At 42.3% G+C, this 25704-nt stretch overlaps 1 long non-coding RNA gene across 1 annotated transcript in view; it reads left to right on the top strand.

Moving 5' to 3' along the window:
* The first annotated feature begins 8588 nt into the window (after positions 1–8588).
* The window catches only part of LOC134343553 (uncharacterized), a 120133-nt gene continuing 103017 nt past the window's right edge, over positions 8589–25704 (top strand). Inside the window, exon 1 of the long non-coding RNA XR_010017262.1 lies at positions 8589–8638. This is a non-coding gene — a long non-coding RNA (uncharacterized LOC134343553). The remainder of the gene's footprint in view (positions 8639–25704) is intronic.

Genomic DNA, 25704 nt, shown 5'->3' with positions numbered 1-25704 from the left:
CCCCTGCAGTGAAGTAACCATGGATAGCCTACCCCGGGGAGTGGTAGAGGAGATTGTGGCAGAGTTGAGAATGGAGATATATCGGCTGTTATCAATGGGTGTGACCCCCATATGATGGAGCTGATGGCAGGGCGGATCCCCCAAGGGGACGAACAATGCGAAGGGCTGCTGGCAGCAGGTGTCACGCCGGAAGGAGAGTGAGCCCCCAAGGTGACTAAGCAGAGAGAGTCATTGGGAAAACGTAGAGGAGACCCAGTGAGGGAACTGCCTGGTGTCTCTGGGGGAACACGTTCCCAGCAATGTACTGAGGAACCCCCGAAAGCGAAAGACCCTATTCCTGAAGGCTTAGTGGGACCATGCTCCAGTGTGTCACTACGAATAGAAGGTATTTATGCTGAAGCCATACTCAACACTGGTTTGCAGGTCGTGTTGTTGTACAGTTCGTTTCTGAATCATTTACCTCTGACCCCATTCAAGGCACTGGAGATCCGGGGCCTTAGTGCTAGGGATTATATATACGATGGTTATTTTTCAGTGAAGTTGGAGTTCTTGGAAGCCGACGTGGGAGTGTCTGAGGTCATAGAAACATAGAAAACATAGAAAATAGGTGCAGGAGTAGGCCATTCGGCCCTTCGAGCCTGCACCGCCATTTATTATGATCATGGCTGATCATCCAACTCAGAACCCTGCACCAGCTTTCCCTCCATACCCCCCTGATCCCCGTAGCCACAAGGGCCATATCTAACTCCCTCTTAAATATAGCCAATGAACTGGCCTCAACTGTTTCCTGTGGCAGAGAATTCCACAGATTCACCACTCTCTGTGTGAAGAAGTTTTTCCTAATCTCGGTCCTAAAAGGCTTCCCCTTTATCCTCAAACCGTGACCCCTCGTTCTGGACTTCCCCAACATCGGGAACAATCTTCCTGCATCTAGCCTGTCCAATCCCTTTAGGATTTTATATGTTTCAATCAGATCCCCCCTCAATCTTCTAAATTCCAACGAGTACAAGCCCAGTTCATCCAGTCTTTCTTCATGTGAAAGTCCTGCCATCCCAGGAATCAATCTGGTGAACCTTCTTTGTACTCCCTCTATGGCAAGGATGTCTTTCCTCAGATTAGGGGACCAAAACTGCACACAATACTCCAGGTGTGGTCTCACCAAGGCCTTGTACAACTGCAGTCGTACCTCCCTGCTCCTGTACTCGAATCCTCTCGCTATAAATGCCAGCATACCATTCGCCTTTTTCACCGCCTGCTGTATACATTAATGCTGATACATTAGTGCTGATTAGGTCCTTGATACATTAGTGCTGATTTGTCCGAACCCTGTTGAGAATTAGTGAGAGTTACATGTATTTAATGCAGAAATTGCTGTGACCCTAGCAGAGGTATTTCAGACATCCTTTGTAACAGTAAAGGTACAAGAGGACTGGAGGATAGCGAATATTGTTCCTCTGTTTAAAAAAGGCTCCAAAGAGAAACCAGGAAATTATAAGCTGATGAGTCTGACTTCAGTTGTGGGAATGTTATTGGAAGATATTCTAAGGCACCAGATATATAAGTATTTGGGTAGACATGGACCAATTAAGGATAGTCAGCATAACTTTGTGCATGGAAGTTCATGGTTAACTATCTTATAGAGTTTTTCGAGGAAATTACCAGAAAAGTGGACGAAGGTAAGGCAGTGGATGTTATCTACATGGACATTAGCAGGCATTTGACAAAATCCCACATGGGAGGCTGGTCAAGAAGGCTCAGTTGCTCGGCATTCAGGATGAGGAAGTAAATTAGATTAGACATTGGCTTTGTGGGAGAAGTCAGAGAGAGATTGTAGAGGGTTGCCTCTCTGACTGGAGGCCTGTGACTAGTGGTGCCCCGCAGGAATCGGTGCTGGGTCCATTGTTGTTTGCTATCTATATCAATCATCTGAATGATAATGTAGTTAATTGGATCAGCAAATTTGAGTGATGACACTAAGGTTGAGGGTCTAGTTGACAGTGAAGCATGCTATCATGACTTGCAGAGGGATCTGTATCAGCTGAAAAAATTGGGTGAAAAATGGCAGATTAAATTTAATGCAGACAGTTGCAAGGTGTTACACTTTGGCTGGACCAACCAGGGTAGTTCTCACACAGTGAAAGTCAGGGCACTGCAGAGTGCGGGAGAAGAAATGGATCTGGAAATGTAGGTCTATAATTCATTGAAAGTGGCATCACAGTTAGATAAGGTGTGACACCAAACAAAGCTATCGGACGATTGATGCTAATGAGAGAGATAAGAGAGACAATGGAGAAACGTTCAAAATGCTAATAAGAGAGGAGAGAGGGATTAACAGAAAAGAAACACAATTCAGAATATTGACAGACCGGTTGCTTTGAACCTGAACTGTTTGAAGTTTGATGGACAGGTGATACCCCAGCAGAGGGATAAAAAGAACAGGTTCGCTAAGGCACGACGCACCACAAGACCACGAGACAACAAGACCCTTGAAAGAGCGGTGTGCCCCCACAAGTGGTGGGAGTTTGGAGGTCCGGTTCATGGGAACCGACCATAGGCTCACAGGGTGTAAAGGTACGATCGGTGGGTATCTGGTGTGTGTGTCCACCCTTGCCTGGGTACCGGGTTCAATTGTATCCGGAACGGAGGGGTCACAGTCGGTGACCACAGCAGGATAGAAGACATCAAAGGTCTGCCTGAACCAAATTGCATTCGCCCCCCCCACTCTCTCTCTCCAACGGTACAACAGCGATTACCGCGAACTGCACTAAGCTGAAAAGAAGTCTGTGTCACTGTAAGATTGATCATTTTACGCCTAGACTGTGATACAGCTTGGTTGATTCCTATTACCCTAGTTCTGTGTATAGGTGTGTATTATCATTGCTAACCTGTTACATTTATATCCTTATGGTTAGAGTACTGTATTATTTGTTTCTTTAATAAAACTTTATTAGTTCCTAGAAATCCAGACTCCAACGAGTGTTCTATGTCTGCTGGTTTGACAACCCAGTTACGGGGTACGTAACATAAGTGGGGATCTCGTCCAGGATTTTGAACACCAAATTTTGGACTGGGTAAATTGATTGGGTTAAAATTCCCGAAAGAAAGAAAGGGCAAACAGCAGAAATGGAGATTGAGGAATTTCTAAAGGTGCCAACCTTGGAGGCATTAGAGGATGCCAAGAAATCAGAATTGGTGACTGTTGCCAAACGGTTGAATCTTTTTAAGGGGAAGTCGATAATGAGGAGAGCGGAGATGCACAGAACTATCGTTGAGCATTATGTATCTAAAGGTGTGTTTCCCCAAGGGGAGCTGGAGGTGGTGTCTATGAGCAAACCTGGTGGAGAAGCAGTGCAGCTGCAGATGGAAAAATTGAGACTCGAGCACGAGTTCTGGTTAAAGCAGCTGGAATGAGAAGAGAGAGACAGGCAGTTAGAACGAGAAGAGAGAAAGAAGCAGAAGGACAGGGAATTTGAGCTGGAGAAGTTAAGGATGATGCTAGTGCAGGGCTCCATGCCGAACCAAGGTGGAGGGTTTAGGGCGACCCAGGAGGTTAGGCTGGTTCCCCCATTTGAGGAGACTGATGTTGATCGGTACTTTCTACATTTTGAAAAAGTCGCTGCAAGTCAGGACTGGCCGAGGGATAAGTGGGCTGTTTTGCTTTAGAGCGTACTTAAAAGGAAGGCTCAGCTAGCTTTCTCGGCATTGTCCGCAGAAGATGCCCAGGAGTATGATGTGGTGAAAGAGGCTATACTCAGGATTTATGAGTTGGTCCTGGAGGCATACCGGCAGAGGTTCCGGAATGTGAGGAAGCAGAGGGGCCGCACATATTTAGAGTTTGCCCGTGAGATGCAGATGTATTGTGAGCGTTGGTGCGCCTCGAGAGGGGTCAACGGGGATTATGACAGACTGCTACAGCTAATACTGATTGAGCAATTTAAAGGTTGTGTCCCTGAAGGTATGAGACCCTATCTAGATGAGAAAGAGGCAGAAACCTTAGCCGCAACTGTTAAGTTAGCGGATGAGTATGCATTAACACACAAAGCAAAGTTTACCCTGAGTAAAAGCTACCAGAATGGTAGTCGAGAGGGCAGAGAAAGTCCGCCAGAAAAGCCAGAAAGTAAGCTGGGGACTAGTGAGAAGGATAAGGAAGACCGGGAGCAGTTTGGTAGGAAGTCTCTTGGGGTTGTATGCTATAATTGTGGGAAAGCTGGTCACTTTGCGTCCAGGGGCTTTGCCCCAAAGAAGGAGACGGGGAAAAGAAAAACGACAACTCCGACTGGCTGTATTGAGCCGGCAAACAAACCGCTAGGGGAGAAGAGGTCTGATAGAGTTCAGGAAGGGCGTGAGAAGTTTACTTCGGCCGGATTGGTGTCGGTGAAGGAGGAGTCAAACCCAGTTCCAGTACGGATCTGGAGAGACGCTGGGGCTTGTCAGTCATTGATCTTAAGGAGTGTGTTAGACTTTAGTTCAGAGACTCAGACTGGGGAGGTCAGTGTGATAAAAGGCATTGGGAAAGGGACTGAAGCAGTACCTTTGCACCAGATACACCTAAAAAGCGACTTGGTCTCCGGACCGGTCATGATAGGGGTGAGGTCCGAACTACCGATGGAAGGCGTGGAGGTCTTACTCGGTAACAACCTTGCAGGTGGAGATGTGTACCCAGCAGTAAAACTGACAAGCAAACCTGCCAGGATTGAGGCCCCGCCCATGGACTCACAGGTTTATCCCGTTTGCGCAGTGACTTGGCGCATGTCCAGAAAGGCTGCCAAGGCGAATGTAGATTTAGCTGAGACATTTGTACCAGCCTTGTACCAGCAGGGGTTAGAAAGTGAGTAGAAGGAGCATAGTAGAGCAGAAGGAAGTGAGGGAGTTGAGGTAGACTTATCATTAGCAAGGAAGGAATTTATACAGGCACAGGAACGAGACGAGTAGCTGATGGTTTTGACGGAGACAGCTCTCTCCGAAGCAGAATTAAAAAGGGAGCCAGTGGGCTATTATGTGAAGGAGGGAGTACTAATGAGGAAATGGAGACCAAGTACCGTGCCCGCAGATGAGGAGTTGGGGGGGGGGGTGCACCAGGTCATAGTACCGAAAATTTATAGGGACGAGATTTTTAACCTGGCCCACAAGATACCCCTCGGTGGACATTTTGGGGTGAGGAAGACAGTTGATAGAATTATGAAAGAGTTTTACTGGCCGAACATGAGGAAGGATATCATTGAGTATTGTAGATGTGAGCCGACACAGTTAGAGCCTTTTAATATGTTAACCGATTACCCCAATAAGGAAGCAGACCTAGTCTGTGTTATCACAAAAATTAATGAGGCTCGGGTGCCACCTTAGAAGGGGAAAACCCATCTTGAAAAAATAAATATGGTGCCGACCAGATTGGAGAACTCTATTGTTTTGGCCAACTTTGCTGATAAGGTCTCTCATTTAACCCCCAAACAGAGCGAGCCGCTGATAAAGCTAATTAACCAGCACGCAGGCGTATGTCCGGATGTCCCGAGGTGATACAAAGGGACGGTACATGATGTCGTTGTTGTCACATCAGATCAGCCTAGTAAGCAACACCCCTATAGGATGATTAATTCAGTGATAAAAGGGCTAAAGAACGCAGAAGCGTATATTGACGATTTAGTGGTCTGGAGTGACACATGGGAGGAGCACATTGTGGCGGTAGAGGAACTGTTTAAACGGCTGTCCAAAGCCAACCTGACAATGGACTTCGCAAAAAGTGAATTCGGCCACGCGAAGGTCACTTATCTGGGATTTGTGGTAGGACAGGGGCAGCTGGCACCGATGCAGGCTAAGGTGCAGGCTACCTCTGAAGTGCCCATCCCGATGGACAAGAGAGCCCTGAGAAGGTTCTTGGGGATGGTGGGGTACTATCGGAAGTTTTGCAAAACTTTGCGGATATTACCCTCCCTCTTACTAAGCTCTTGCCAAAGAATGCAAAGTTTGTGTGGGACAACCTTTGTCAACAGGCCTTCGAGAGTCTGAAGGAGATTCTGTGTCACCATCTTGTGCTGAATGCGCCTGTCTTTTCAAAACCCTTCTCCCTAGCAACAGATGCTAGAGACGAAGCAGCCGGGGCGGTGCTGTTGCAGACAGACAAAGAGGAGGTTGACCACCCAGTGGCTTATTTTTCTAAGAAATTTAATATTCATCAGGGAAATTATTCCACTGTGGAGAAGGAATTACTGGCCATCATACTAGCATTACAACATTTTGAGGTTTATATTTGTCTGGCACGGAAACCACTGATAATTTACACTGATCACAACCCATTAGTGTTTTTGGCCACTATGAAGGATAAAAACAAAAGGTTATTAAGTTGGAGCCTGGTCTTACAGGAATTTGATATTAAAATAAAACATATAAAAGGAACGGACAATGTGATTGCTGACTGTCTGTCAAGGTGTTGAAACTTAAAGTCCTCTGTATTAGCCGAATAGCTGATGACCCTGTATATTAGTGTGTATCTAATAATGTGCATTCATGCCCATGATTTTTACCCCGGTAAAAATCCTTTGAAGGGTAGGGGTGTGAGGCCAAACAAAGCTATCGGATGATTGATGCTAATGAGAGAGATAAGAGAGACAATGGAGAAACGTTCAAAATGTTAATAAGAGAGGAGAGAGGGATTAACGGAAAAGAAATACAATTCAGGTTGCTTTGAACCTGAACTGTTTGAAGTTTGATGGACAGGTGATACCCCAGCAGGGGGATAAAAAGAACAGGTTCGCTAAGGCACGACGCACCACGAGACCACAAGACAACAAGACCCTGAAAAGAGCGGTGTGCCCCCACAAGTGGTGGGAGTTTGAAGGTCTGGTTCGCGGGAACTGACCATAGGCTCACAGGGTGTAAAGGTACGATCGGTGGAAACCTGGTGTGTGTGTCCGCCCTTGCCTGGGTGCTGGATTCACCGCGGAAGAACTGTCGTATCCGGAACGGAGGGGTCACAGTCGGTGACCACAGCGGGATAGAAGACATCAAAGGTCTGCCTGAACCAAGTTGCATCTCCCCTCTCTCTCTCTCTCTCTCTCTCTCCAACGGTACAACAGTGATTACTGCGAACTGCACTAAGCTGAAAAGAAGTCTGCGTTACTGTAAGACTGATCATTTTACGCCTAGACTGTGATAGAGCTTGGTTGATTCCTATTACCCTAGTTCTGTGTATAGGTGTGTATTATCATTGCTAACCTGTTACATTTATATCCTTACGATTAGAGTACTATATTATTTGTTTCTTTAATAAAACTTTATTAGTTCCTAGTAATCCAGACTCCAATGAGTGTTCCATTTCTGCTGGTTTGGCAACTCAGTTAAGGGGTATGTAACAAAGGTCATAAAGAAATCTTTTGGCACATTGGCCTTCATAAATCAACGTACCGAGTACAGAAGATGGGATGTTATATTGAAGTTGTATAAGACGTTGGTGAGGCCTAATTTGGAATATTCTGTGCAGTTTTTGTCACCTACTTACAGGAAAGATGTAAACAAGGTTGAAAGAGTTAAGAGAAAATTTACAAGGATGATGCCAGTTCTGGAGGACCTGAGTTACAAGGAAAGATTGAATAGGTTTGGACTGTATTCTTTAGAACGAAGAAGATTGAGAGGAGATTTGATAGGGGTATCCAAAATTATGCGAGAAATAGATAGGGTAAATGCAAACAGGCTTTTCCCACTGAGGTTGGGTGGGACAAAACCAGAGGTCATGTCTTAAGGGTGAATGGTGAGAAGTTTTAGGGGAACATGAAGGGAAACTTCACTCCAAAGGAGATGAGAGTGTGGAGTAAGATGCCTGCACAAGTGGTGCATGTGAAATCGATTTCAACGTTTCAGTGAAGTTTGGATAGGTACATGGATAGTGGGGATATGGAGGACTATGGTCCCAGTGCAGGTCAACAGGAGTAGGCAGTTTCAGGGTTTTGACATGGAATAGAAGGGCTGAAGGGCCTGTTTCTATACTGTACTTCTCTATGACTCTATGGCTGTAATTCCACAGATGCCCCCTGACCCATGAAGTAGCTCTAGCATTTTCTGTTTTTAGTTTCAGTTTTCCAGTATTTTCAAAATGTGTTTTTTGAACAGGTGAACAGGCATGCTATTCTACTAAATAGTGGTGGTGTAAATCTTTTATGTCCACTTCCAGAGGCAGATAATACCTAACAACATTTTAAATAAAAACGTATCAATTTGAGAGTGCAGCAGAGTACTGAAATGTGAAACTAAATTTTCTTTGGAGACAATGAACCCATGAACACTGCCTCAGTATTTTTTTCCTCTCTTTATGTACTACTTACTTAATTCAATTTTCTTTTATTTTACATATATATATATATCCAGAAGATCCAAGATGGCACTGGTGAACCAAGGCCATGAGTCACAGGCTGCTTACTAAACTTCTAAATATACCTCTTCTGAATTACTCTCACTTCAATCTGTAGACTATAATCTCCCTTTAAGCAAAATACATTTAAACCATCTTAATTAACTAGCCATTTCATGATTTTCTGAAGGATTCGGCAGACATAAATTACACGCTTGCAAGTACAGCGGACGAAGGTACATCACCATGGCCGGAAGTGAGGGAAGAGGGGAGGACACCGTGCCAGACTGAAACACCAAGGTATGAAAGTTCCTCTACCCAGCATCTTGTTAGCAAATCTACAGTCACTGGAGAACAAGATTGAGAACCTAAGGGCAAGACTGCTGTATCAAAGGGAAATAAGAATCTGCTGTGTTCTGTGTTTCAGGGAGACATGGCTCACTCTGGGCACATCGGTTATGTTAGTAAGACCCACAGGCTTCTCAATACTGAGCATGGATTGGACTGCTCATTTGGAGAAGGGCAAAGATGGGGGTCTGAGTTTTATTATAAACTCTCTGTGATGCTCACACATAGCGGTCTTGTCACATTCTTGTTCCCCCAACCTGGAACACTTAACAATTAAGTGCTAACTGTACTACTTACCAACAGGATTCTTCTCCATGATTGTGAGCACAGTTTGCTTTTCTTCCCTACTAGGTATCCGTAAGTTGCAGGAGGCAAGTAGATGGGTGACAGCCAGGAGAGGGAAACGGAATAGGCTAACATTGCAGAATACAGTTTTGGTTGTACCCCTTAATAATAAATATCCATATTCGATACTGCTGGGGGGAACGATCTACTAGGGGAAAACTTTGTAACCAGGTCTCTGGCACTGGGCCTGGCTCTGTGGTTCAGAAGGAGAGTGGGACAAGAGGAGTGCAGTACTGAAAGGGTCTTCTATAGTTAGAGAAGACAGGAAATGATGTGAAAGTGAAGGAGACACCTGGATGGTATGTTGCCTCCCAGGATACAGGATCATGGAAGTCTTGGATCTAAAGGGAGAGGGTGAATAGCCAGAAGTTGTGGTATATATTGGTACCAAAGACATAGGTTGGAAAATAGATGAGTTCCTGAAGAAAGAATAAAGAGAGTTAAGTAGAAAGCTGAAAAACTGATTTGAAATGTAGTAATCTTTTGATTGTTGCCTATGTCTTGCACCAGTAAGGGAAAATAAGATGGTTTGGCAGATGAATGTATGGCTGAGGAATTGGTGCAAGGGGCAGGGTTTCTGATTTCTGGATAATTGGAATGTCTTCTGGAGAAGGAATGACCTGTACAAAAAGAATGGGTTACACCTGGACACATCAGATACGTTGGTAAGACCAACATGCTTCTTGATACTGAGGATGGATCGGACTGCTTATTTGGAGAACCTGGAGGGGGGCGGTGGTGTGGAGGATCAACATCCTTGCGGGCTGGTTTGATAGAGCTGTTGGGCAGGATTTAAAATAATTTGTTAGATGGGAACCAGAGTGATAGGGCTGAGGATGGGGCAGTTGGTATACAAATAGATGCAGCGCGTAGTAAATTTGTGAGGAAGGACAGGCAAATGATTGGGGAAATTGCAGTCAGAGGGATGAGTTGAAGTGTGCCATTACAGTGAATATTAAGTTTTAACAGTTCTACGGTTTGGAAAAATTATGATAAAGTTAAAGGGAAGGAGAGCACAGGAGAGGTTACAAAAATCGCCAGAATAAATAAAAAGGCAAAAAAGTTTAGAAAAAGATAAGAATTTAACCTCCAGTAACATGGGAAAAGGATGAAGAATGCAGGAATGAATGTATTATATTTGAATGCACACAATATACAGAATAAGATGGATGCTCTTGTAGCACAGTTAGAGATTGGCTGGTATGACGTTGGTGGCATCACTGAATTGAGACTGAAATATTATCATAATTGGGAGCTTAATATCCATGGATATGCATTGTATTGAAAGAACAGGCAGGTAACCAGAGGGTCAATCACAAACAAGAGAAAATCTGCAGAAGCTAGAAACCCAAGCAGAGGGGATGGGGTGGCTCTGTTGGTAAAAATGAAATCAAATTGAAAAGTGATGAATTCTGTGGGTAGAATTAAGAAATTGCAAGGGTAAAAAGACCCTACTGGGAGTTATGTACAGGCCTCTGAAAAGTAGCCAGGACGTGGGGTACAAATTAAAATAGATAGAAACAGCACGTAGAAAGGGCAATGTTTTGATCATCATAAGAGGATTCAATATGCATGAGATTGGGAAAATCAGGGTGCTGCTGGATCCCATGAGAAGGAATCTGTAGAATGCCTGTGAGAAGGTTTTTTAGAGCAGCCTGTGGTTAAGCCCATTAGGGAAAATGCAGTTCCAAATCGGATGTTGTGTAATGAACCAGATTTGATTAGGGAGCTTAAGGGAGAGGCACACTTAGGAGGTTGTGATTACAATATGATAGAATTCATTCTGTTGTTTGAGTGGGAGAAGCTAAAATCGCATGTATCAGTATGACACTAGAGTAAAAGGGAAATACAGAGGCATAAGATAGGAATTGGCCAAAGTTTATTGGAAGGGTTCACTAGCAGGGATAATGTCAGAACAGCAATGGTTGGAATACCTGGGAGCTATTCAAAAGGCACAGGATAGATACATCACAAAGAAGTAAAATAAAGGAAGTCAAAGGTAGCACAAAAGCAAAAGAGATGGCACATAATATAGGGGAAATTAGTGAGAAGCTAGAGGATTGGGAATCTTTTAAAAACCATCAGAAGGCAAATAAAAAAGCAACAAGGAGAGAAAAGATGAAATAAGAAGGTAATCTAGCAAATCATATAAAAGTGGATCCTGGGGTTTAGTCTATCCAGGTGACTTATCTACCTTTGGACCTTTCAGCTTCCCAAACACCTTCTGCTTACTAATATACTGATAGAAACATAGAAAATAGGTGCAGGGGTAGGTCATTCGGCCCTTCGAGCCTGCACCGCCATTCAGTATGATCATGGCTGATCATCCAACTCGGAACCCTGTACCAGCCTGCCCTCCATACCCCCTGATCCCTTTAGCCACAAGGGTCATATCTAACTCCCTCTTAAATATAGCCAATGAACTGGCCTCAACTGTTTCCTGTGGCAGAGAATTCCACAGATTCACCACTCACTGTGTGAAGAAGTTTTTCCTAATCTCGGTCCTAAAAGGCTTCCCCTTTATCCTCAAACTGTGACCCCTCATTCTGGACTTCCCCAACGTCGGGAACAATCTTCCTGCATCTAGCCTGTCCAATCCCTTTAGGATTTTATACGTTTCAATCAGATCCCCCCTCAATCTTCTAAATTCCAACGAGTACAAGCCCAGTTCATCCAGTCTTTCTTCATATGAAAGTCCTGCCATCCCAGGAATCAATCTGGTGAACCTTCTTTGCACTCCCTCTATGGCAAGAATGTCTTTTCTCAGATTAGGGGACCAAAACTGCACACAATACTCCAGGTGTGGTCTCACCAAGGCTTTGTACAACTGCAGTAGTACCTCCCTGCTCCTGTACTCGAATCCTCTCGCTATAAATGCCAGCATACCATTTGCCTTTTTCACCGCCTGCTGTACCTGCATGCCCACTTTCAATGACTGGTGTATAATGACACCCAGGTCTCGTTGCACCTCCCCTTTTCCTAATCGGCCACCATTCAGATAATAATCTGTTTTCCTATTTTTGCCACCAAAGTGGATAACCTCACATTTATCCCCATTAAATTGCATCTGCCATGAATTTGCCCACTCACCCAACCTATCCAAGTCACCCTGCATCCTCTTCGCATCCTCCTCACAGCTAACACTGCCACCCAGCTTCGTGTCATCCGCAAACTTGGAGATGCTGCATTTAATTCCCTCATCCAAGTCATTAATATATATTGTAAACAACTGGGGTCCCAGCACTGAGCCTTGCAGTACCCCATTAGTCACTGTCTGCCATTCTGAAAAGGTCCCGTTTATTCCCACGCTTTGCTTCCTGTCTGCCAACCAATTCTCTATCCACATCAATACCTTACCCCCAATACCGTGTGCTTTAAGTTTGCACACTAATCTCCTGTGTGGGACCTTGTCAAAAGCCTTTTGAAAATCCAAATATACCACATCCACTGGTTCTCCCCTATCCACTCTATTAGTTACATCCTCAAAAAATTCTATGAGATTCGTCAGACATGATTTTCCTTTCACAAATCCATGCTGACTTTGTCCGATGATTTCACCGCTTTCCAAATGTGCTGTTATCACATCTTTGATAACTGACTCTAGCAGTTTCCCCACCACCGATGTTAGGTTAACCGGTCTATAATTCCCTGGTTTCTCTTTCCGTCCTTTTTTAAAAAGTGGGGTTACATTAGCCACCTCCAATCCTCAGGAACTAGTCCAGAATCTAAAGAGTTTTGAAAAATTATCACTAATGCATCCACTATTTCTTGGGCTACTTCCTTAAGCACTCTGGGATGCAGACCATCTGGCCCTGGGGATTTATCTGCCTTTAATCCCTTCAATTTACCTAACACCACTTCCCTACTAACATGTATTTCCCTCAGTTCCTCCATCTCACTGGACCCTCTGTCCCTTACTATTTCCGGAAGATTATTTATGTCCTCCTTAGTGAAGGCAGAACCAAAGTAATTATTCTATTGGTCTGCCATGCCCTTGCTCCCCATTATCAATTCACCTGTTTCTGTCTGCAGGGGACCTACATTTGTCTTTACCAGTCTTTCCCTTTTTACATATCTATAAAAGCTTTTACAGTCAGTTTTTATGTTCCCTGTCAGTTTTCTCTCATAATCTTTTTTCCCCTTCCTAATTAAGCCCTTGTCCTCCTCTGCTGAACTCTGAATTTCTCCCAGTCCTCAGGTGAGCCACTTTTTCTGGATAATTTGTATGCTTCTTCTTTGGAATTGATACTATCCCTAACTTCCCTTGTCAGCCATGGGTGCACTACCTTCCTTGATTTATTCTTTTGCCAAACTGGGATGAACAATTGTTGTAGTTCATCCATGTGATCTTTAAAAGCTTGCCATTGCATATCCACCGGATTCACATCTGACACATCAGCCCCCTGACACTTGAATTTCTGGCATACAGTGAGATCTGTTGCAAATTTCTTCTTGTGATGTCAGCCTGCCTTCTAATAGTTCCTTTATCTTAAGCTTCCTAATTAAATCTGGTTCATGACACCACACTTAGTCCGGAATTGCCATTTCCCTGGTGTGCTCAACCACAAACTGCTCTTAAAAGCCGTCTCATAGGCATTCTACAAGTACCTTTTCTTGGGATCCTGCAGAAAACTGATTTTCCAATCTACCTGAATATTGAAATCCCCCATGATCATCATAACAATGCTGTTTGTTCATGCCTTTGTAATTTGTAATCTCTTACTGTAATTTGAACAGCACATCCTGGATACTTTTGGAGGCCTGTATATAACTCCCGTCAGGGTCTTCTTACCTTTGCAGTTTCTTAACTGTATCCACAAGGATGCCATATATTCTGATCCCATATCATTTCTAAGGATTTGATTTCATTTTTTACAAACAGAGCCTCCCCACCCCCTCTGCCCACCTGGTTGTCCTTTCAATACGATGTGTATCCATGGATATTAAGCTCCCAACTGAGATCTTCTTCCAGCCACAACTCAGTGTTGCCCATCGCTCATACTTGACAATTTCTATCTGCGCTTAGATCAAGTACCTTATTTTGTATAGTGCATGCATTAAAATATCATATCATCAGTCCTGTATGCTTCAGCTTTCACAATTTTGTCTATATGTTGTATTATTATCCTTTTCTAAATGTTATATCTTATGCTTAATTCTTATCCCTTTGAAATCTTTTTGTCTTTTTTTAATAATTCTAGATAGTTTCATAACCTCTCCTGCTCTTTCCTTCCCTTTTACTTTATCATTACTATTTGAAGCTGTTCAACCCACCCTTTACAATAGTACTTCATTGAAGACACAAAATACTCTGCAGATGCTGGGGTCAAAGCAACACGCACAACACGCTGGAGGAACTCAGCAGGTCAGGCAGTATCTGTGGAAACGAACAGTTAACGTTTCGGGCTGAAATGTTGACTGTTCATTTCCACGGATGCTGCCCGACCTGCTGAGTTCCTCCAGCGTGTTGTGCATGCTACTTCATTGAAGAGTTAGGCTAACTTATCTGCTTAAACCACTGAGTGACAAATCCAACATTATCCATCTTAAATATTAACAAAAGATGAACTTAGTTGATATTAACTATCAACTATCAACTACTAAAGATGACAGAGAAAGAAGTAATTGACATATGTAATAAAACTATTGAAACAAAATGAATCCACAAAATACTGAGAAGATAAATTTATATTGATGACAAAAGAAGAGATTTGAGCTTATGTTTGAGATTTCTTTTCTTAGAAGGTCCTTTAGGATAAAGAGTTCTTTGCTTAATCCCCAGTTTTTTGGGGATTAAGGTTGCTGATGAGGCTAATGAGGAATCCATCAACACTACCAAAAATGAGCAGCAGTTGCCTGATAATGCAGGCAGGTGTCAACTTTACAATGTTTACACTGGACTTCTGTGTGCCCCTAGTGTATGAACTTGAGAATCTCTGTGGCACGCCGCATGTTCTTTCTCCACTCCGAGTGGCCATTCATTGTAAGCAGTGTGGATGATACATTTTTTTCATGCAGATTTTGAAAAAATATCTTCAAACTTTTCCCCTGTCTACATGGTAATGTCTTCCAATGACATAATGAGAGGTGAGATTTTAAACTATACAAATATGTGGGGGACTGGTAGGTTAACTGATGAGAAAATCTGAAACTTTGAGGCACAGTTTAATTGGAACATTTTACCTTTGAGAGCTAGAGAGGCTGATTCTAAGGATATATTCAAGACTGAGATGGATAGAACTTTGGACTGTACAAGAGTCAACAATTTAGGGTAGAAGGTAAAAAAGTGGAGTTCAGGTCCTGATCTACTGTGCAATTGAATAGCAGAACAGTATTGAGGAGTGTAAAGCTTATTGTTAATTGTTTTTCTGATGTGCTTTATATTCACCTGTTGTCTGACACTTTATCATCCCTCTCATCTTTCCCTGACCTCTCTATCATTAGCTTTATACTTTGCAAAAACAAAACTCACTTCTCAAATGTGATAATATACTTGGGTAAATTCAAACTTAACCTTTTTGCAAATTCCCTTTTCAATTTTTTCTTGCTCTACATTTTTCCTACAATTTACATCTATTCTATTCTTTTGCATTTATTTAGATCTTCTACTTACTTGAATTTCTTGATTATTCCAATCCATCTAACTTGTTTCCCCCTCACCTGCCAGCTTGTACTCCTCCTCCTATTCTGCCTTCTGCCCCCTTCCTTTCCAGTCCTGATGAAGGGCCTTGGTTTAAACATCGACTGTTTATTCTCTTCCATAGATGCTGCTTGATCTGCTGGGTACCTTCAGCATTTTGTGTGTGTTGGTCTGGATTTCTAACATCTGCAGAAGCTCTTGTTTTTATAACTTGGTTCATACCTTTATACTACTTGCTTAGTTGATTAGCTATATCAAAGCACATCTGTTCCTACTTTCTTTGTATTTTCTTTCTTCCTAATATAGTTTATTCTTGGTATCCCTTATTCTGGATAAAAGGCACGGGCCAATCTTTTATTTTTTTCAGTTCTGGAGAGTATTTACTTCAGCAATTTGATGTGCCTGTTCTATCCGCAGAATGTAATTTGCATGGTCAATGTTTCCAGTCTGTTTATTTCTCTTTCATATTTCCAGATTCCACAGCATTTGACGTATAGTATTTATAATATAAATACAGTGTTTATTCAGATTCATTATCAGCATACAAAGGACCTGGAGAACCTCAGCAGATCAGGCAGCATCTTTGAAGGGAAATGGTTGAGACTTTATAGCTGGATTGGAAGGAAAGAGGGGAGAGAGTTGATATGAAAAGTTGGAGGAATGGGGTGGAGAAAGAGTAGTGGTTGATAGATGGATCCAGCTGAGGGAGTGATTGGCAGCTGAGGAGGAGAGAGGGGGAATAATACAAGAAGCTGGGAGGTGATATGTGGAGCAACACATAATCAGCTGGAAGAATGCAGTGGATCAAACAGTATCACTGAGAGGAAACAAACTGTTGATTTTTGGGGCTGATTCCCTGCATCAGGACTGAGAGTGGAGAGCAAGGATGACCAACGTGGAGCAGGGAAGGGGAGTGGTGAGAAAGAATTCTGGGGTGATTGATTGGCTAAGGAGGGTGTAGGATGACAGGCAGATAGTGCAACGTAGGGGAGGTGAGTGGGGACAGAATTGGTAGACTGAGGAAGGTAAAAGGAGATGGAGGCAGACAAAGCGAAAATAATAAAAATTGTCTGCCTCCATTTATCATTCACCTGCCATCTTCTCCACACTCCCCCTCCCCCCTCACTCAAGTCCCCTACCTGGTACTACTTGCCTGTCATCATACACCTTGGACAAAGGGGATGAAGAAGTGACGAACAGCTGAAGAAGATGGAATCTAATAGGGGAGGACAGTGGAACGTGGAATAAAGAGGAGCTGAGAAAGGGAACAGTGTGGGAGAGATGAGTGTGAGATGGGCAAATCAAGAGATGGCGAGGGGAAAGAGGTAGGATAAGGATAATAAAGGGGACAGAGGGTCACCAGAAGTTGGAGAAATTAATGCTCAATTCATCCATTTAGAGACTACCAAGGCAAAAGTTGAGGTGCTGTTCTTCTGAAATGCATTTAGCATCAATTTGGCAGTAAAGGAGGCAGACATGTCAGTGTGGGACTAGGAAGTGGAGGTAAGATGATTGGTTACCGGGAGATCCTGGCTGGTAAGGCAGGCATAACCTTTTTATACCCCTTCTTTCTCTCCAGTCCGGATGATAGGTTTCATTCCAAAATGCTGACTGCCCATTTCACTCTATTAATCCCGCCTGACCTGCTAAATTCTCCCATCTTCTTTGTGTATTGATCCATAATTATGCAGTTTCTTGTGTCTCAATTCACATTTTTAAACGTATTTTCAGGTCCCACAATCCAGATTATTTATGTCTTATTGAAAAGCTAACATTTAGGCCTTCTGTGTAATATGCAGCTTCAGACTTGAAAAACCAGAATTATTCTATCCAAATGCAATTGACACTATTAATGAAAATTAGGTTGCTAGGGATAAGTAAATAATATGTTTCTGTTTTACAAGTAGCTCAAATTGGAGCAGAATTCTTATTCAGCAACAAGGTCTTGCAGTGAAATTCGTAAAATCATATGGCTTTGAAATTTGCTCTTCACAGCTCTCCAGCCACACTTTTGATTTTTTTGGAGACACGAGACTTTCTTCTCAATCGACTCATCTGGAAACAGATTGATATGTTAGCTTTCAGAGTTAACGTGTCAGAGGTTGAATGCACACTGCGCTGTTACTTCCATTCATTAAAAGCCGAAAATTTTCAGGCGAATGCGTGCCTCTAGTGCATTCTGAAACCCAAGGATGGATTCAATGCAGATGTTCGCTGATTCACATGAGTTGGAAAGTATATCACTGCTAAAGTGAATGATGACCCCCTGTTGTCAGAGCAATACTTGGTAGGGAAGGTCAGATTCAGACTGCGCCAACTAATTTTGACAGGCTATTATAATAAAACGTTATGTTACGCCTTGCACGTGAGAACACTCCCTGAGACCTCAGTGTGCAACTGGGCCATTGCTCATTTTATCCACAGCGGGCGCAGAGAGTAGCACGTGAAAGTTCGATTTCAAACCAATGCCAAACACATTGCTTTCAACCTATGGGAAGAATACAACTACCCCGCATTTGCTCTATAAAACAACCACCGGCTGGCAAAGAGGAGAGCCGCAGTGCTGAAAATTGAACTGTCGGCTGAACAAAAGAGGACTCATAAAATGCCACACACAAAGGAATCAGATAATTTTTAACAGGGCGCTGATCCTGAATGTAGAGAGACATTAAGGCTCGGGCGACTCTTTGTGTTGTGCGCCTAATCTCATCCTTGATGCTCGAATGTTCTCAAGGGTTTGAGCATTCCCCGAAAGTTTCATGCTGCGTTCAAGCCTTGCAAGGCCGTGGTCCAGGCAGGCTGAAAGACCGTTCACGGCAGCTTGCCAAACTGCGGTATAAAAGAAACTGCGCTTGTATTTATAGGCCCAAATGTCGCGATAGCATTGTCAGTTACACCAACTACGAGGGTTAGGGTTTATGTGGAGAAATTTAAAGCTTCATAGACTTGCAGAAATAGTGACAATCTGTATAGAGTTCGAACGTATTTTGGAATTGATACAGCATTTAGAATATTTTCATTCTAGTCCATTATAAATTCAATAATAAATACTAGAAATACTAAAAGATAGCGATTGAGTGAAATTATTTGGAAATACTGAGCACTGCGGGTTGACATAATAACATGTGGGTTGCTGGATTTTGACTTAGGAAGTAAATCTCATGCTGCAAGAGATCACTACTCCAGTAAAAGATGAAACGATGGAAAATATACCTCTAACATACAGTGGGGTTAGGTTAGTAAACATTAAACAACTCCTCAGATGTATCGACCGTATCGGTGCGTTTCATAAGGGTTACTAGAAGGGTTTGAGAAATTCGTAATCATTTATTTACGTCTGTTCACAATTAGCAAATAATATTTTGAATAGTAGTGCTGGTATGGGGTAGCTGAACACTTCGAAGTTCTCAAAAACTCGGCAAAAGGACACTACAGGCTGCATTTCAATTCGATCTTTTGATCAGTTTTGACCTTTACATCAACCTCTTGAAAAAATGTTTTATATAGTTGTTCTGCACATCCCTTCCAGACATGATCCTGAATAGCGTTAACCAAATCATCTCACAAACCTCAACATCAAAGGGATTTAATACATTTCTTCAAATAATCCAACCGTTTTGAACTCAGTAATCTGTATCCATTATATGTCGGTGTGGAAACAATAATAAGAAATATGCTTTATAATCTCGGTCTGATCAAACATCTTTGATTAGATTTGCAAATGACGGCCTGATTGACGCCTCGTTGCAGCCTCTGTCAGTTTCAACCCATTAACGCGCCAAACATGGGAAACTGACACGTACTTAACTTTCAGCACCACGCTTGGTCCGTCTAGTGCAGGCATGGAGAGAAATAGCCATTTTCCAGGGACATCTCACGACCAGCGAAAGAGCGGAGACTCTGGAAGTCTCCAAAAACACAACCGCCGAGGTACAATGGGTCTTCAGTCTGACAGATAATAAAATCTGTTGCCAGTTCTTCACAAACTCGAGTCAATTCTGCCAGCTTTTCGCCAGGTTCCACCGACAAGCCGTTCTCGCGCTGATGTTGTTTCTGATCATCCAAAAGCAGCACGGTTGTGAGATGGGCTATCCATTTCGTGGCCAGCCTAAGAATATCGATTTTCGACACCTCGACTTCGGACAGGACCGGCAGAAGCTTACGCAAGTCCTGAAAAGCCAAGTTGACTCCATGGACCCGTTGTCTCTCCCTTGTGTTGGCAGCTCTTCTCTGACGACTGACCCCTGTCAACATCTTCTTCCTCCTTCGTATTTTCTTCTTCTTCGCCGAAATTTTATCCTGGTCGCTGTTTTCTGCATAAACCCCACGCAAAACGTCCATAATTTCCGTCTTCTACTGATGTTCGGAAAGTTGGCTCAAAGTTTTGGCTGCGCAATCCAAAGCCACATTCAGAAGCTGGGTCCCTTGTTGAAAGTGAACTGCCAGCTGCTTCTGAGCTGCTAAAGTCAGGATGAAAGGAACAAAAGAGGCCACTTGGTTAGATTCAACTTAGAAACTGATTATCATACTGAAAAGAATCGGCCTTTACAGACTGCGGAACGTGTGCAATTCCCCGAGAGGGAGGAGGGTGAGACTTGAATTTTGTATTGATGCATCCATATGATTTAATCAAAGTCGATCTCCAGTGTTTCAAATAAAATTCGGAATAAAATTCTGCAATTATATGCAAAGTTCATTGGCAAAGTTAGAGTCATTATCCACGTCTTTTCAGTGCTGACAACCGCACTGAGTATTGTGCTGATTAAGGCAGACGCATATCCTGTTTCAATTGGCTGATTTATTTAATTAAACCAATTTTATCCAACTAGCGTTCTCATTAGGTCTCTTAACGACTTAATATATCAGACAATCTCATAATATCGTTTCAAAAGAAAACTATGATTAATAGTTATGTAAAATACAAACCATGTTAGAATAACACAGTCCACTGATGAACAATACCATACTGGATACTGTATACTGTATACATTCTGGGACAAATTATGAATGGTAAGTTCCAATATGGATTTACCAGTGAGTTGATCATATACCTGTGCCCAGTTGATTAGCCAATGAAAAATTAGTTTAGCTATGTGCTCCCCACTTTGATGGTGCTGGCAGTAGAGGTTTCCTAGCCCTGGTCAGTTTAAAGAATATGCAGGGTCCATGGTGAAAGTGAATCAAAAAGGAATATGGTATACATTGACTGGTGAGCCATGTGTTTAAATATTGGGAATTCTGAAAGGCACATTATCAGGGTGTCTTTTGACAACACTGTATCTATCAATATGTTGGTAGAGCTGGAGTCTAATCTGAGCCCTGGCAGGCCCCTCATTGTGCAGAAAAATCAGTTTATTCTATTCTTTACTGAGTGGAGGAAGGAATGTTGATGGCAAAAAGCACAGCATCCTCTTCAAATGGGAGAAAATCTACAGAAAGATGCACTGAATGGAATTACAGTCATCATGTTGCTCATGTGTATCATGCTCATGTCATTTATTTACAACAATATTGTCAACAGACATTATCCTCTGTAAAACTCCTTTCTATCTATTTTCTGTCTTTCTGCACCTAGCATTGTTAATATGCACAGCCTTAAACGTCTTCTTCACAGAAAAGTCCAATGATGCTCACTGCCTTGGAGTGATAACAAAGTCAGGGCAGAACGATTTGTAACATCTTTCCTTTGAAGATTTGTGAATAACTCCCTCCCCCTCCTCCCAAAGATTTAGTAAGAAATTCAAGGTTAGAGATCCACATTTCTACAATACAAAAGTCACTAATTTGCTGACTATTATAAACTCATCTACAATAGCCTCCAGTACAGGTGCACCACAAGGCTGTATGCTTAGCCCCTTACTTTTCTTGCTTTATATTTATGACTGTGAGACTAAGTACAGTTCAATGCCATATTCAAGTTTGCTGATTACGCCACTGTTGTTGACCAAATCAAAGGTGGTGAGGAATTTTCATATAGGAGGGAGATTGCAAACCTGGCTGATGGTGCCAGAACAATAACCTTTCATTCAAAACCAAAACCAAAGAGCTGATTAACCAGAAGCAGAACTATAAGATATAGGAACTGTATTAGGCCATTTGGTGCATTGAGTCTGTTCCGCCATTTCATCATGACTGATCCATTTTCTCTTTCAGCCCAATCTCCTGTCTTCTCCCCGTATCCCTTCATGCCTTGACTAATCAAAAATCTATCAACCTCTACCATAAATATACCCAATGTCCTGGCCCCCACAGCTACATTTTGCAATGAATTCCACGGTCACCAGTCTCTAGCTAAAGAAATTCCTCCTCATCTCCATTCTAAAAGGATGCCCCTGTATTTTAATGCTGACTTCTCTGGTCTTAGACTCCCCACCATAGGAAGCATACTCTCGGCATCCACTCTAGCGATAGGTTTCAATAAGATCACCCCTCATTCTTCTGGATTCCAGTGAATAGAAACCCAGAGCCATCGGATGCTACTCATATGACAAACCTTTCAATCCCGTAATCATTTTTGTGACCCTCCTTTGAGATTCTCTCCAATGTCAGAACTTTGATATCTCACATATTTTGTAATATTCATGTAAAAAAAAACTTATAGTACATAAAAAAACTAAGATTCTTTTGGTTCTGTTTCCAAAATATATAATGTCACCACAAAAAAAAGAGCATGATTTTCAGCGTATTTTACTTTGACATGTTCATAAAAAGCTTTACTCATAACAGTTTAATTAGTTTCCGATGGATTAGCCAAACTCCACCATGGATGGTCCCAAGCCTGGCTGTGAAAGGAGCAGGGCTGGGCATGGGGCTTGCAACCCCATTCCATAAAAACCAAGAACTAAAGACATGCCAACAGAAGTTTCACAGACTTCATCCCGAGGAGACGAAGGATCTTTGACAAAGGCGGCCCAAGATGGGGAACCTGGCGAGCTGCTGTTGGTGGTCTATGCCCTAATAGGGGTGAAGAGCTCAAGTAAGTTGATCAGCTTAATAAAAGCCTGCAATGGGATTCTGGTATTTCCATGTCAACTTTTTGTACCTGTGTGTAGTTTTGTGTGTATGAGAGAGGATGAATCCTTAAATTGTTCTCAGTTCCATAGAGCAATGATATAAACTAAACAAGCAATTTTGCTAGAGTAAGCATTGCCAATTCTTGGCTATAATTTGCACTTAGAAGCACCCACTGACATGACATTATTTACACCTAGAAGCACCCATTGACATAACTTTACCTGCACATAGAAGCGCACATTGACATAATTCCTAGTTGTTGGGAACTAAGTATTTGCCATTACATCTATTTAAATAAACTGATCAGGTACATTCTCTTATCTGCTTTTTGAACCCTTGTCTCCATTAAAACCATTAATCCCAGTAATAAGCAAGTAATTAAAACTAACCATTTGTTATGATCTACTTATGAAACTTAAATCCATTCAATGGAGTTGAATTTCAGATACAGATTTCAAAAATATCACAGACTCCTACCTATCCTCTTCCTCCCCCCCCCCCACACACACACACACAAATGCCATCTGATAATACGTCCTAGTTATTGTAGAGCTACTGGGACTTGATGTTTCAATCCCAATGATAGGTCAGCACTCTTGATGTTGGCAGTGGGCTTGGAGTGGTGACACGGAGGGAGGGTAGGTACGTCATCAGGGTCATCAGGTGGGCACCCTCCTTCTTTGACGTTTCGTTGATAAGCCCATGACATCTCCAGAGGGCTCAATGGTGCTACCTGGCATCCCAGATGCACCCCCCCCACCTCAGTTCCATACCCTCCTGTCTTCATCTTGCAGCCCAGTTGTTGTCTTTCCTTTTAATCCAAATCCAATTGCTGCACTTGACAAGGACTTGACTGCTTGATGGAGGGAGTGACCCCTCACCCCTATCTTCTTCAATAGACTGGTCGCAGATGTAGCATCCCACTTCTACAGGGAAAATCTTGGTCTTCTAGCCATTCTGGGCAGCTTCAGTTGCCAATTCAGAGTACTTGGTCTTTTTCCTCTCATAAGCTTCTTCGACACCATCTTCCCATGGTACTGTCAATTCCACAACATATGCCAGCTTGGCTGTTGTGGACAACAGGACCATGTTAAGAAAATATTTGGTGCTTGCTGTTGCCATGTAAGGTGATGAACCTGTATCTAATCCCACAAATCCTGGTGCTGTCTGTAATATATAGGTCTAAATACTTGGCACAATTGACTTTGTAATAAATTATTAAATTGATATTTCTAAAAAAGATATTATATTGTTTCACTCAAGTACTTTAAAAGAAAGAGAATAAGCAAAGTTTGAACGATTACGAGCAAACAGACTGAATTCAGATTCATCAGATTTGTAAAAAATCAGTATTTACCACAAACCTCAGCACCTTTTTTTCAGCCTGTGTTGCCTTCACATCATTAAGATAACAAAGGGCTCTACAGAGTTATACAACTCACAGCTATTGAAGTGCTTTAAGTTAATTCTAAAACAATGACTTGCCCCCGCCTTTAAAAGTCAAATGAACTGCCATGTGGCATCTCAGACATTTAGCAAATTCTGCACTCATTCGTTTACAAAGCAGGCTGGCATTTGTAATTTTATCCCCCTCAGAATGAATTTAGGAGAGCTTGTAGGAAATGGAGCTACTTATTTCTCCTTTATTTAATTTCTTTGCAAATTTAATAACTAATATGTAAATAAGGTTATTGTGAGATAACCTTATCTGTAGAATGGCTGATATTCCCTCAAGAATTATGAGAAGCTTTCATGAACCAGTCTTTATCAATATTATTTGCAATAACAGTCTGTTTTTTAATTATGCCAGAAAAGAAGCAGTACATAGTGTTTAGGTCCACAGAAGTTTATAAACTTGACATGGGTACATCAGGAAGCACAAATTAGATGCAATGTGGAAAAGAGAGTTAATTCAATTGAATGGAGAGGAACAGCTGTGAGGGAGCTAGGTAAGTACTATGTAATCCACAGTATTAAAATTAATTTAGTCTAAGTATTTTAATTGTTTAAAGGTATTCTGGTTTAGAGGTTCACTGGTGCTACTCAGAAGGTTTTAAACGAGTTTGGCAGAGGGATGGGAACCAAAGTATCAGGTCAGAAAGTGGAGGAATTGTCACAATCACGGATTCGGCAGCACAGCAGATTCGGCAATTGCGCTAGTGAATATGCACATGCCAGCTAATTATTATTTTATTGTGATAGTATTTAACTCCATTCGCTCCGTTGTAGTGCTTGTCGAGACTTGAACCCAGGACGTAGTTACGCTCCGTTATCTCCATTCCACCTTACCTGAGAAATTGGACTGTTGAGTCAACTGACTGTGAAGAATAGTGGTATTCGTGTTATTCTTAGTTGTTCTTTTCAGCTACAGTGCACTTTGAGAGGGAGAAGCTAAAGTCAAATGTATCAGTGTGACAGTGGAGTAAAGGGAATTAAAGTGGCAGGACAGAAGAGTTGGCCAAAATTGATTGGAAGGGGACACTACAGAGATGACAGCAGAGCAGTAACGGCTGAAATTTCTGGGAGCAATTCAGAAGGTGCAGGATAGATACGTCACAATGAAGAAGTAGCATTCTAAAGTCAGGATGACACAACTGTAGCTGACAAGGGAAGTCAAAGCCAGCATAAAAGCAAAAGAGAAGGCATATAATAGAGCAAAGATTAGTGGAAAGTTAGAGGATTGAGAAGCTTTTAAAAGCTAATGGAAGGCAACTAAAAAGGCCATAAAAAAAGTAAAGATGGAATACGAGAATAAGCTAGCCAATACTGTAAAAGAGGATACCAAATATTTTTACGGATGTATAAAGAGTAAAAGAGAGGCGAGAATAGATATCAAACAACTGAAAATGATGCTGGGGAGGAAGTAATCGGGACAAAGAAATGGCAGACAAACTGAATAAGTATTTTGCATCAGTCTTCACTGTAGAACAGATACTCAGTATGCCGGAAGTTCAAGTGTGTCAGGAGGCTGAAGCGAGTGCAGTTGCTACCACTGGTGAGAAGATGCTTGGGAAGCTGA

Source organism: Mobula hypostoma, chromosome 3 (genome assembly GCF_963921235.1).
Source record: "Mobula hypostoma chromosome 3, sMobHyp1.1, whole genome shotgun sequence".
Classification (NCBI taxonomy): Eukaryota; Metazoa; Chordata; class Chondrichthyes; order Myliobatiformes; family Myliobatidae; genus Mobula; species Mobula hypostoma.
The sequence above is the reverse complement of the archived record's forward strand: the minus strand, read 5'-3'. Positions and strand labels throughout refer to the sequence as shown.